Source organism: Hyaena hyaena, unplaced genomic scaffold (assembly GCF_003009895.1).
Source record: "Hyaena hyaena isolate Hyena2069 unplaced genomic scaffold, ASM300989v1 scaffold_283, whole genome shotgun sequence".
Classification (NCBI taxonomy): domain Eukaryota; kingdom Metazoa; phylum Chordata; class Mammalia; order Carnivora; family Hyaenidae; genus Hyaena; species Hyaena hyaena.
In genome coordinates, this window is record NW_024080916.1 from 1,253,240 (window position 1) to 1,265,639 (window position 12,400).

The 12,400-nt window shown below is 33.5% G+C and overlaps 2 protein-coding genes across 4 annotated transcripts in view; both read left to right on the forward strand.

Annotated features, from left to right (window-relative positions):
* TFPI (tissue factor pathway inhibitor) overlaps nucleotides 1-12,400 on the forward strand; it is a 139,010-nt gene that overhangs the window by 84,020 nt on the left and 42,590 nt on the right. The window lies entirely within an intron of this gene.
* Nucleotides 8,716-12,400, forward strand: part of CALCRL (calcitonin receptor like receptor) — a 103,513-nt gene continuing 99,828 nt past the window's right edge. For all 3 annotated transcript variants that reach the window (XM_039246573.1, XM_039246576.1, XM_039246574.1), the window contains exon 1: nucleotides 8,716-8,925. The gene's annotated coding sequence lies outside the window, so the exon portion shown is untranslated. The remainder of the gene's footprint in view (nucleotides 8,926-12,400) is intronic.

Consider the following 12,400-nt stretch of genomic DNA (forward strand, 5'->3'; position numbering starts at 1 on the left):
ATCTCTCAGCTTCACTAAACTTTCAGACACAAATGAGTAACATTTTTATAATTGTGGAAATTTAAAAAAACCCAAATCAAATAAGATAATGAAGAGCAGAGGGTTTAGATTCAAATCAATTTGAATTTGAGTTTATTAAGTCTTGGTATCCCTACTGTGAAATGAGAATGAGGGTAAGTAAGAGCACAAGTGTAAAGTATTCAGTATAGTGTTTGCTACATCGTAAGTCTTCAATAAAATGGTGACTACTGGTACTACAATGTGTTGAATATTTAATATCTCAAGGTTGGAGAATATAGTCTCTGAGCACTAACAACTTTTGAATTAAGTCAAGCAATAAAAATTAAAGTAGAAACTTTTAGGGTAATGTTCACTAAAGTTAACAATTTTATAAAATGAGAAACAGAAGTGATAAAAGTGCTTTTAAGATTAACCAAGAAAAATGTAAAAATTATAGATTTGAGAACTTTAAAAACTTCTGGTAATTGGTTTTGGAGATACTTGCCTAAGAGGTGCTACATATATTTTTAATATGGAAAGTTTTATGACATGGGTAAAACAGGGTAAAAGCTAGTGAATGTTCTTTCTATTTCTCTACTGAACCTACATAAAACTTACCTTACAATATTTAAATGTCTTACATTTTTAAGAGATTTTGAGATTAAAAAGTGACCACTATTGGGGTGCCTGGGTGGCTTAGTCCCTTGAGCATCCAACTTTGGCTCAGCTGATGATCTTACTGTTCCTGGGTTCGAAACCCGCGTTGGGCTCAGCGGAAGGAACTTGCTTCGGATTCAGTCTCTCCAGCTCTCTCTGCTTCTCCCCCAGAGAAACACTCTGTCTCTCTCTCAGAAACAAACATTAATTTTTTTTACAAAGACCACCATTATTCCTTGTGTAATTCTCTCAAATATTCAAAAACTTACACTAGCATTCATATATGAATAATATTGAAAGATGCATGATTTAGATAGAAACCAGAATACAAATTTATTAAAATAGAAAAATAGCTAATCTACTGTGGATTCTTTAAGGTAAATTTGTTGAAGACTATGCTTTGCTTTCCTCTCTTACTAATACTCATTTATTTTTCCTATGTGGAAAAAAGTTATCTAACTGAAGCCCCAGTAACCAATATCAATTGACTTATATTCCATACAATTTTCTTCCAAAAGTATCTGAAGTAGTTTGCCAGGTTAAATATTTTGCTAATAATACTGTAAAGAAGGACAGGTTTAAAACTAAACCACTTAGGTTTCAAGTTCCAGTTCTACCAATTTCCAGGGTTTCAAGTTCCAGTTCTACCAATTTCCAGTTGTATAAACTTACTAAGATTCTCTTTCCTCATCTGATGAGTGAAAATAAAATCCTCACAGAGTTATAGCAAATATCTAAAGAATATAGCAAATTTCTGCAAAAATGCCAGGTTATCAACGTTATTTTTCCTCAACTTCGCCTAAAACAGAGCAGAGACCTAGCAGCACTACTAGAGGTTAAGTACTTGAAAATATACTAATTGTAGTAACAATTCATTATTGAATTTGTTTTTATGCTTTACAATTAACCCCCAAAAAGACAGCCCTTCAATTGTAGTATTTTTATTTTCTGAATATCCAAAATACCATGAGAAGGAGATTTTAAGAACACCATCTATAAGGAACCATGGTTAACACTGTGGACATTAACTTCATTAACTTGCAGAAAGACGTGGAAACATTTCACAGGAAAAGTTTTTGGACTTTCCTCCTCACCCAACCCCACCACCCGAGCCATACGCAACCACACCAGAGCAAAGCATAAAACTTGATTTGGAATGCATGACCCATCACAAATAGAATAAATACAAATTCCTTACCACAGTCTATAAGGTCCTACAACCTATGTCGTGATGTAATTGCGTGGGACTCCCTTCTTGCTCACTGGTCTGCAGACTCTAGGAATGACCTAGGTGCGCCACTTGGACAGGTTTTGTTTGCTCGATAGTTTTCCAGCAAACTCTGCTTTGGTTCCCCCTCCCACATTCTTTTATTGAGCTGGTAACTCACCTCCCAGTTGTTGGGAAAATTGGCTGCTAACTTCCCTCAGCTGCAGCCTTCTCCAAATTGTCCTCAGCTGATCTGATCTTAGTACTTTCCCTAGAAAGAACTACTCATGCTCCCACTCCCATACAATGACTAACCAGGAGCTACTAAAGACAGGTTCCCTTGCATCAGGGGAGGACAACTCTGCCATGCAAGTTACATTCCAGAGCCCCACCCCTATTGTTTAGACCAAATCCAGATTTTACTTGAGACCACATGTTTGCTCACCTCAAGCTTTTTCCAAACCTGTTTCCTTCCCTTAATGCTTTTGCCTGAAGTTATCTAAAGAGCATTCCTTCCTCAATCAGGCATCTGACTCTTTCTCTCAAGCTCTGCTTCTGGCAAGCTCTACTTCAGACTTCTTTCTAATCCATGGAAATCTTCATATTTCGCCCCTTCTAGGTTCCAGAGTAATTATTATCTTCAGAGAAAGTGCTTTTCTACAGGAAATATGTTCTCCCTCCATCCTACCTTTCTATTAAGTCCTCACCTGTTTGAGTCATTGAACATACTGCTTTTTAGCAATCTGAATATTTAAGCAATATAAGCAAAAATAGTATATTTTTCTAAATGGCTACCTGAGGATAGAAAGTAAATTCCTTCAGATCAGGGATTATGTTTCTATTCCCAAATTTTGTACTTCTGGTACAAAATGTTTGGCATACGGTAGATGATCAGTTAATGCATGTTTAATGGATGGTTATTGTTCAGAAACTTGCCTTCTTATGCTACAAATGGTTATAAATATAGAGCTTGGAGGTAATCATTATACCCCCAAATGAAGTATCTCTCAAATATCAGTTGTATTAAGCCAGAACAGGATTATAGCCAATTAGCAATTGATTTTTTTCTAACATGTAGTGCAGGATGTATATTTTTTATGCTTGGATATGGTGATGGCTTCATTTGTCAGATATCAGAGACACTTTCACTCTGTTGTGAGCTTTTGAAGATCTGATTTGTATTCCTGGTCAGATGCATAGGAGTTAATACATAGTCTAGCCATGGGCTTCAGTGTTGCCTAGCTTTAAATCAATATTTAAATATATATATTATATATGCACCTAATATATACATTCATTGGAAAGACAAAAGACAGTATGTCTTAATTTGTATTGTTTTACTTACATTATGTTTTAACATATAATTATTGTTTTGCCTTCGTATCTAAATATTTTATGATGTAGTTTTTTCACTATATATAAGCGGATACTTTATTGTATAGTCTACCATAAATACCTGCCCATGTAAATCTAGTTAAGTGCATCAGAATATTTTCTTATTTATCTTTCCTTGTTGAGATTTTTTTATCACAGGAAAAAAATGAATTTCATTATTCAGTTAGCAGCTTTTTACAGTTTGAAAATGCTCAACACTAGATGGCAGGATGAGACTGTAGGTACCTCACTCCTGAAAGCTAAGTGTAAAAGATCTGCTAGTTTCTCAAACGCGTTGAGACTTTTTAGGCAAATACATTGCATTACTTTTTATTTTATTTTTTTTAAATGTTTTTTATTTATTTCTAGGAGAGAGAGAGAGAGACAGCGTGAGCAGGGGAGGGTCAGAGAGAGAGGGAGTCACAGACTGAAACAGGCTCCAGGCTCTGAGCTGGCAGTCAGCACAGAGCGGGACGCGGGGCTCGAACCCACGAACCGCGAGATCATGACCTAAGCGAAAGTCGGACGGTTAACCGACTAAGCCACCCAGGCGCCCCTGCATTACTTTTTAATATATGCACTGTATATAATTCCACTTCCTTTGTGTTTAAAACCTTTAACTGTTTATAACAGAGTGATGTTAAATATGAGAAAATTATTGAAGAGAAACATATATTACTAGTAACTTTCCAAGTTATAGAAGTATGACAATAGTTGAATAAAAAAGTGGGAGAAGATTCATACTATTTGAAATCTTTAGAACTTAAGACATGGTCATTAAATCATATGCTACTTATGTCAACACACATAAACTTTAAATCATTTATTTTTGTAATCAAGATTGATATTCTGCAAATAAGAAGCCATTCAGCAAAAATTCACAATAAATACATATTCAGAGACAAAAAAGGCATTTTCAATGCCAACTAAAACTGTCCTAGAAATAGGAAGAACTATTTTAAACTCTTCTGGGAAAGGCGACTCAAGTTTGTAAAGGAATTACTCTCAATATTTATGCTACCACTTGTCAGTGCAATATGGGTAAGAATAGCTAGGGTGATCATATATATATTTTTACATTCAAATCATGACAGTTTTGAGTATGGAAATATGAACTGGGACTGACCTAGCAAACTGAGGCATAATATCACCATCATTAACGGTGTTCACTCTCAGAAAGTTCATATTGTACCCTCATTCAAATGAGAATTTATAATTTTGTTGTATTGAAAGCTTCATTTTGAATTAATCCATGATATAGTTCATTTGCCAGTGTTGGGTCTTTATTCTAGCAAGGATTCTTCTTTCTGGAGGAGGAGAGGCTCAAACAATTGTGAGTATCTATAAAAAAAATTTGTAGACATAGTAGATATTTTAACAATAACATCATAATTTCCCTGAAGATGGTAAGTTACATGCACAATTAGAATTAAAAATCAGCTCTTTGGTTTTAATAAAAAAAAAAGTAGCATATTCACTCTTAATGGCCTAGCCATTGGATCTGGTTCCTTTTACTAAATGCAATTCATTTAGTAATGAAATATTTTAAATATGCTAAGCATTTGAGAGTTAAAATAATAAAAGCTCAGGTCAGCTTATTAGTATAATTTTTTGATGTAAAGATTATAAAATTATGCATTTCTCCTCAAATTGTTGTTACATTTTAAATAAAGCATGCTATGTATAATTTTGTTGACTGCATAATCTCTGAGTATAAGTGATGACTTGCAGACAATGAGAACACAAAGGAATTAATTAACTTACTACCTAATACCTGAAACCTCTTAACTCACATCACAATCATGGAAATCATTTTTAAAGATCTTTCTTACATTCTCACCAGAGGTAGTCTGTCCATAATAGGTTTTATGTAAAAGTGTTTTGTTTTGTCCTGTTTGTTTTTGTGGCAGAACTATGCTCAAAGGCTGTAGCTACACAAATTCAAAATAAGTGGTCAGTTAAGCCTGTAGAGAACTAAATTTGTAAAACCACATTTTTTAATTCATTTGGCTACCTTAGTAAAAGGATAAAGTGCATTTCACATGGTGAGCCAGTATCCATTACTGTGGAACCATGGCACTTGGGAGCCTTACATGAGACCACAAGTAAGGCTCTGACTGCCAGCTCAGAGCCTGGAGACTGTTTCAGAGTCTGTGACTCCCTCTCTCTCTGATCCTCCCCTGCTCACGCTGTCTCTCTTTCTCTCTCCTAGAAATAAATAAAACATTAAAAATAATTTAAAAAGAAGGCTCTGAAATAGACAACTGTGACTATCATTACATATGCCATTTTTCAATTATACATTATTCCTCAGTTCTATAGAAAACACTATGGACAGTGTCTGTGTGGTTATAACTAGACTCTGTGTTAGTGGTGTTAGTTGCTAACTATTGAGAATTCAAGAATACTTGAATCTATGTGCTAGTCCATCTGTGCTTTAAACAACTACATAGCAGGACACATACCATTTTTCCTTAGCTCCCCAACACAACTAGTACAGCATCTAGCTCAAAAAACAAGCTTGGTCCCTAACTATTAAATGATAGCAAGTGCCTTCAATCTGTTATGGGAAAAGATTACTTTAAATATATATATGTGACATACCTAAGATGGAATTAATGTATTGATTAATACCATATTGCCTAAGAATCACTACGTTGATTACTGAAATATTTTCATTTTGTTCAACTACATTTTCTTAAATATTTGTCATCATATTTCAGTGTATACTTGAGAAGTTGGCATTACCCATATTTTATCTTGACCCGCCATACCCAGATTGGCTCCATGGAAGTCCTCAATGCCATTTATTTCATTTGGAGTTTATAAAATGGCAACTCTTAAGTGGGGTGCAATTTGTCCACTATCTCTAAATAAGGTTTATAGATAATACTGATAAAAACTATCCAAGAGTCTTCATGACTATAAACATATGCCTGACCAATCATTTGAATATAAATATTATAACTTTTAATAGCATTCCCATTTAGTATAGCACTTGATATATAGTAGAGGAGAAAGAGCGCTGGTGTAAGGGTTGTAAGACAGAAGTTCAAAGCATAGAATTTTTATTCAATAGACTTTACTAGCATTGGGAAAATGAAACGAGAATCTTTGAAAAAATATTAATGCTTTTTCACACTTATTGGGAAAAGTTTTAGATTGTCATCACTTAAATTCAAAAGATATGTTAATCTCTTTCTGGGATCAGATATTATTTAAAGCATGGAAGATGAGAAGACATGGACAGTGATCATTCAGATATTAAAATTTAATACTTGATTCTGTTCTGAATTTTAAGATGGGAACACCAAGACCTGAAAAGTTTTGTCAGGGTCACACTAGAGAGTGTCAGAACCAGGTCTGGAATTTCACAAGCATCCCAGTGCTTTCTACTTCTTTCTTGGTGGTTTCCCAACCAATGTGCTACCTCGATAGCAAAATTCGTAAAGCTTTCACCTGAAAATATCTACATCAGTATTCTGATTAAAGAACCCTTGTTAATGGAGCCAGTCATAATCTGCAACATTGACATCTCCTCTCACAGGCTAAAGAAAATAGCTCAAAATGAAGTACTTCTCAGCAGCTTCTCCAAGCAAAGCAACCAAACTATAACTGGAAATGTAATATTCTATAACTTGGCAATTTAACTCCTCTGGTTATTTTTCTTTCTCAATGACCAAATGGGTATAACTCAGTTTCTTGCAGGTCTTTTAATGATAAACCAACAGAGATTAGTAAGTATCTTATTTTTATATGTATGTGTTATTTTTTTTACCTTGATCCTACTGATCTTAAAAATCAAAGATTGTGTTAATAAGTTACATCCAGTGATCTAGGTAATAAAAATGTCAACAGGAGCATACTGCTTCAGAAACACGGTATCACTTTAACTTACGTTGCTATGTTTTCCTTTATTAGTCAACAAAAAGTATGAATGTCTCATTTTGCTCCCTAATTGCAGTAATTTACCAAGTTTTGAGTGCCTCCAATCTCAAATTTACTAAGAATTGAATAATTATTATAGTATCTTATCTATTTCTAAATGTTACATAATTTGTTGATTCAGTCTTAGAAATATAAGTGATTTTAGATATTTGATTCATCTCTTCTATTTTACAGATGAGGAAATTGATGCCCAGTGCTTTTTAGATTTCAGCAATTATGATTATTGTCATATTTCACACATTTACCATATTATCAAAAGACAAGTGCATTTCAAATTTAAATTTTTCTTCCCTGATAATGTCCAATGATTTATTAGCCACATTAGGAATAAAATTATGTTCCGATAGAAGACTTCTTTTTTTTTTTATTTCTAGGAGAGAGAGAGAGAGAGAGAGAGAGACAGCGTGAGCAGGGGAGGGTCAGAGAGAGAGGGAAACACAGACTCTGAAATAGGCTCCAGGCTCTGAGCTGGCAGTCAGCACGGAGCCCGACGCGGGGCTCGAACCGACGAACCGCGAGATCATGACCTAAGCGAAAGTCGGACGCTTAACCGACTAAGCCACCCAGGTGCCCCTCGATAGAAGACTTCTAAAAAATTAAAGTATGTTACATATTTTACATAACCATTATGTTTATAAATTGTACTTTTGTTATGGCTATTTTGAGGGATAAATGTAATATAAATTACTATTTTATTTTATAGATGATAACATAATCAAGTTAATTTTTTAAAAATACGTGCAATTATTTTAAATTTATAAATATGTTCTCAAGAGTTTATCTTCCCTAAAACTTATACTTACATATAATGAAAAACCATTCTATGTGTATGTATATGTATACACACAACATATAGACACACAATGGTTTTGTTCATGCCACATATGAACATAGTTATGTCATGGACAAAGTAAAGAAAAGAAAGAAGTTTAAAAACCTACAGGATAAAGTTTCATCATTAAACTGTGAAAAACTAATCAGGTAACAGCTCTGATTGTGAGAACTCAATAAGATTTATATCACAGAGTTAATTATGATGGGTGTAGGTATTATTTTTGTGTTCATTTTTGAAGAAGACATGTTAAATAAAACAGCTCCCCAATGCTTTGTAAAGTATAATTCAACACACACACACACACATACACACACACACACACACACACACACACACACACACACATTTCCCTAACTCCTTTAATTTTGGAGCAGAATATTATATTCAGATTTCCTTCAAATCACAGGCCGCTCTCTGTGGCAAGTTCTAACAGAACTCAGTCAAGGTGAAATGCAGCCAGCTTTTTCTGTTAACAATGTATTCATACAGCATATGATCTCTGTCTGTTCAGGCTGCTTCTTGCTCTTGTCTCAGAATAAGAAAGGAGTGCTGCTTTCCTGGGGTATGCTATTTGAGAAAGAAAGTAACCTAACACTAACTGCAGGCGGGGTCAGAGTGATGTAACAGGAAGCTCTGATGTTTCCCTTCTGCTGCTGAGCACATACAATGTGACAACACTTCCAATCCACTCAGAACAACCCTCTCTCTCCAGCAGAGAGTATCACCTCCTGATTTAGGATCATCAGGCTCTGCTCACTGGACCTGACCCTGTCTGCGGGATTACATTGCAAGGCTTTCAGTCTTCCCCACCTTGTCTGGGGGTAAATCTCTTCTGCGGAATCTCAGAAAATCAAATTCCATCCTAAGAATATTTCACCAAGAGTTTCCTTAGAAGCTGTGCTGGGTAAGTACACTATTCAGAATAAATATATGTATTCTGAGTAGTATTCTAATTTAGTTTGGCAATGTTTCTATTGTGGAATCAGTGACATTGAAATAATATTGAGACATATCCTCATTTATTTCACATGTTAAAGAAACTACAGTGTATTACTCCCAAATGTATACAAAATCTATTACTACTAGATATTATTATGCACAGTGATATTCTAGAAGATAAATTTAGCAAGTAATAAAAATCCAAATGGATTAAAAGGCATACTTCAAAACAAATATCTTAATCAGGGAACAATGCCTTTTAAAATGAGCTCTACTATTAGCTAAGCTTAAATTTTGACAGCTGGAAAACATTTTCCCCCCAGGAAGGGTCTTTAAACTTTTTATACATTCAGTACTCTGAGAAAGGAGGCGGGGGGGGGGGGGCGGGGTGTGTGTGCGTGTGTGAATAATAACTGCTTATTGGGTCTCGGAATCTCATTCACTCTGCAATTGAACAAAATGGAGAATTAAAAAGAAAAGTAATCACTTTGGATTTATTAATATATGTGTCTTCTATCTGCCTTTTATTTGCACATTTATCTCTAACTATTGAACTAATAGAATTTTCATTGTTCATTGTGGCCAGATGTGTTTAAGTCTCCCTCTTACTAACCCTGAATTGTTTCCGCTGTACCGAAGTAGGGGGTGGGCTACAAGAGAAAAAAATCCCAGCTAGGATTAAAAAAATGTTATTTCCACATTAAGTATATTTTTACAACTCTTCAGCTAACAATGTATCATTGCTTCAATTTGTCTGGTATCTCTCTGCAAGCTTTTGGGGGTGCGGTGTGAAATACAGATAACTGTGAATAATGAAAAGTAACAAAGTTTTCCCAAATAAATATAGCAAATTATTAAAGAGAAATTAAAGTGTGTATTTTTTTAAAAAGAATTTTAAAAAAACTTACAGTAATGTTGAGATGAAACATCTGTTAATGCTTCCTTCACCAGTACAGACTGTCCAGGACTATTAAGAAACTATTGTCTACTTAAGCGTTGGTATAGAGATGTCACAAATTTGTTGCTAAGAAAAATTAGATGTCAGATTTAGCATCAAATTATACGGATTGATATAATTTATGTAAAAATTACATAATGTAAAAATTACATTATGTAAATATGTCAGATTTGGGTTCAAATTATACTGATTGACATAACTTATTTGTATCTATATTCTTTCTTACCTATGTAATTATACTCTGCAGAATGTCTTTCAATGGAGAAAACCTGCACTTAATCACTCATAATCTGGCACATTAGCAGCATACTACAAACTCATTCTGAGTAACTCCCTCATAATTTTCTACTCAAATTTTCCGCAAATTTCTCCAAATAATGGAAACTTCAATTAAGTCTTAATTTTTGTGATTCTTAAAAATATTATAGCTGATTTCCTATCTCCTTTCAATCATAAATGTATTGAATGCCCTGACACATGCATAGAATTGGAAAAAATGCTTTTAGAATGTGACTTTGTAAATTGCCGTTAGATAATTAGGGAATGAAATGAAAAAGACACGTTAAATGCCTAACCCAATGCCATGCGTTAGTAATAAAAATTAAAATAGGGTTATTTTAAATTTATATTATTTTCTTAAAAGGAGATAGTATATTAATATATTTTATAATAAGGAATCCCCCACACTTATCTAATTTTTATTTGTTAACCAAAAACTCATAATTTTCTTCCATAACTTAATTAAATTTTTGTTAACTGTACTAACAGTGTGGTTTATGAGTTTTATTTTCAGAAAATACTGTTGAAAAGCACTAGGTAGCGAATTTTGAAGGTCATTGGGCAAAGGCTTATTATTTGAGAAAATAATTAAAGTTTGAAATAAGAATTCATATTATATTCTAAAGTTTGCTTTCTTTAATGATAAGAGAGTATCAGAGAATCAATACATGCTTTCAGCCATAAAGAATTCACTTATTTTTCTAGATGCTATAAGATCATAAAAGCAATGTAGAGTCTAAGGCCAGTTCTAAGTATGGAAAATGAAACATAGGATTGAGAAGTTATAAGAGTAATGTGAGTTGAAGTATGTTTCACCTGCAATATTAAGTTATCTTTAAGAGATATGCTTGTGGTTATCACTACAAGGTTTGGGTTTTTTTTTTCCTAATATATATTAGCACATTCCAAAATATTGTTTTTTAAACTACATAAAATTTTAGAATATATATCACTACTCATTCACTTTGAAAAAAAGATTGGAAAAACAGGAAAATAAAAGAAATTAGAATTGATTCTGTAGTTTTAAAACTCATGTTAAATGAATGACCAACATGTAAATATTTTACTCACTGGTGATGCCTAGGATAACGTTTAAATGGAATCAACAACCTAGCATACTTATAAGATCATCATATTCATTGTACATATTTACCATTATTTTGCACATAACAAATATATTTCAGTAAGAAATTCAAAATAATATTAAGACAAAAAGATGATCTTATATGCTTTATGCTAACGTGGATAAATTATTTGATAAACACATAAAACTACTCAAACTGCAGTTAATAGTATTAGTATATATTTCTAACTTACATCATTTTTGTAACCACTATAATACTATGTTGCTTTTGATTTTTATCTTCATGGTTAAAATTTGATAGTAATTTAATTTTTAAAAATTATCTTAGAGATATTTATACAAAAATTAATTTAAAAATTTAAAGGATCAAAATATGCATTCATGAAACAAAACTTATTTCATACTCTTATGTATGATGTTTGAAAAAATAATTCTGCTTTTAGAGACATCATGATTATGGTACCAACTTTTCAAAAAACAAATATATTCAAAGGACATTATTTGAAGTCATTGGCTTTATCTCTCTATCTTTGTTTAATATTCAGAGATGCTGTTAACCCCAAACATAAGCTATATCATTGTAATGGTGTCAATGAAAGACACTCAGAGTCAAATTTATAACACCTGTGTTCTTGACTCAATCAGACTATCAGAGAATATGCTTAAGATGAAAAGCCAGTACACAGCTATATAAAACATTTGTCTGTGTCTGGGTTTAAGGCCCATGCGTAAACCATAAATATTTATAATTTCTTAGGAAAGCACTCTTCTTCTACCAAAGTACTTCTACCATGCTGAATTATTAAATTATTTCAAAAAATCTGGTCATTTAATGTAAGAAAATGTTCTGATGAAGTTACGGAAAATAAGAATGTACCAGAAACAAAAGATCAGGGCCACGTACCAACAAGATATTTCAATTGTTTTCCCACTTATTCACATAGACAATCATTTCTGCCCAAACCCCTTCATCAATTGCAGTTACACACCTCAAACTATCTTGGGACTCCATGGCGGGGGAGCGGTCAGGCAGTCAAACGTCTGACTCTTGACTTCAGCTCAGGTCACAATCTCATAGTCATGTGAATCGGGCTCTGTGCTGACAACATGGAGCCTGTG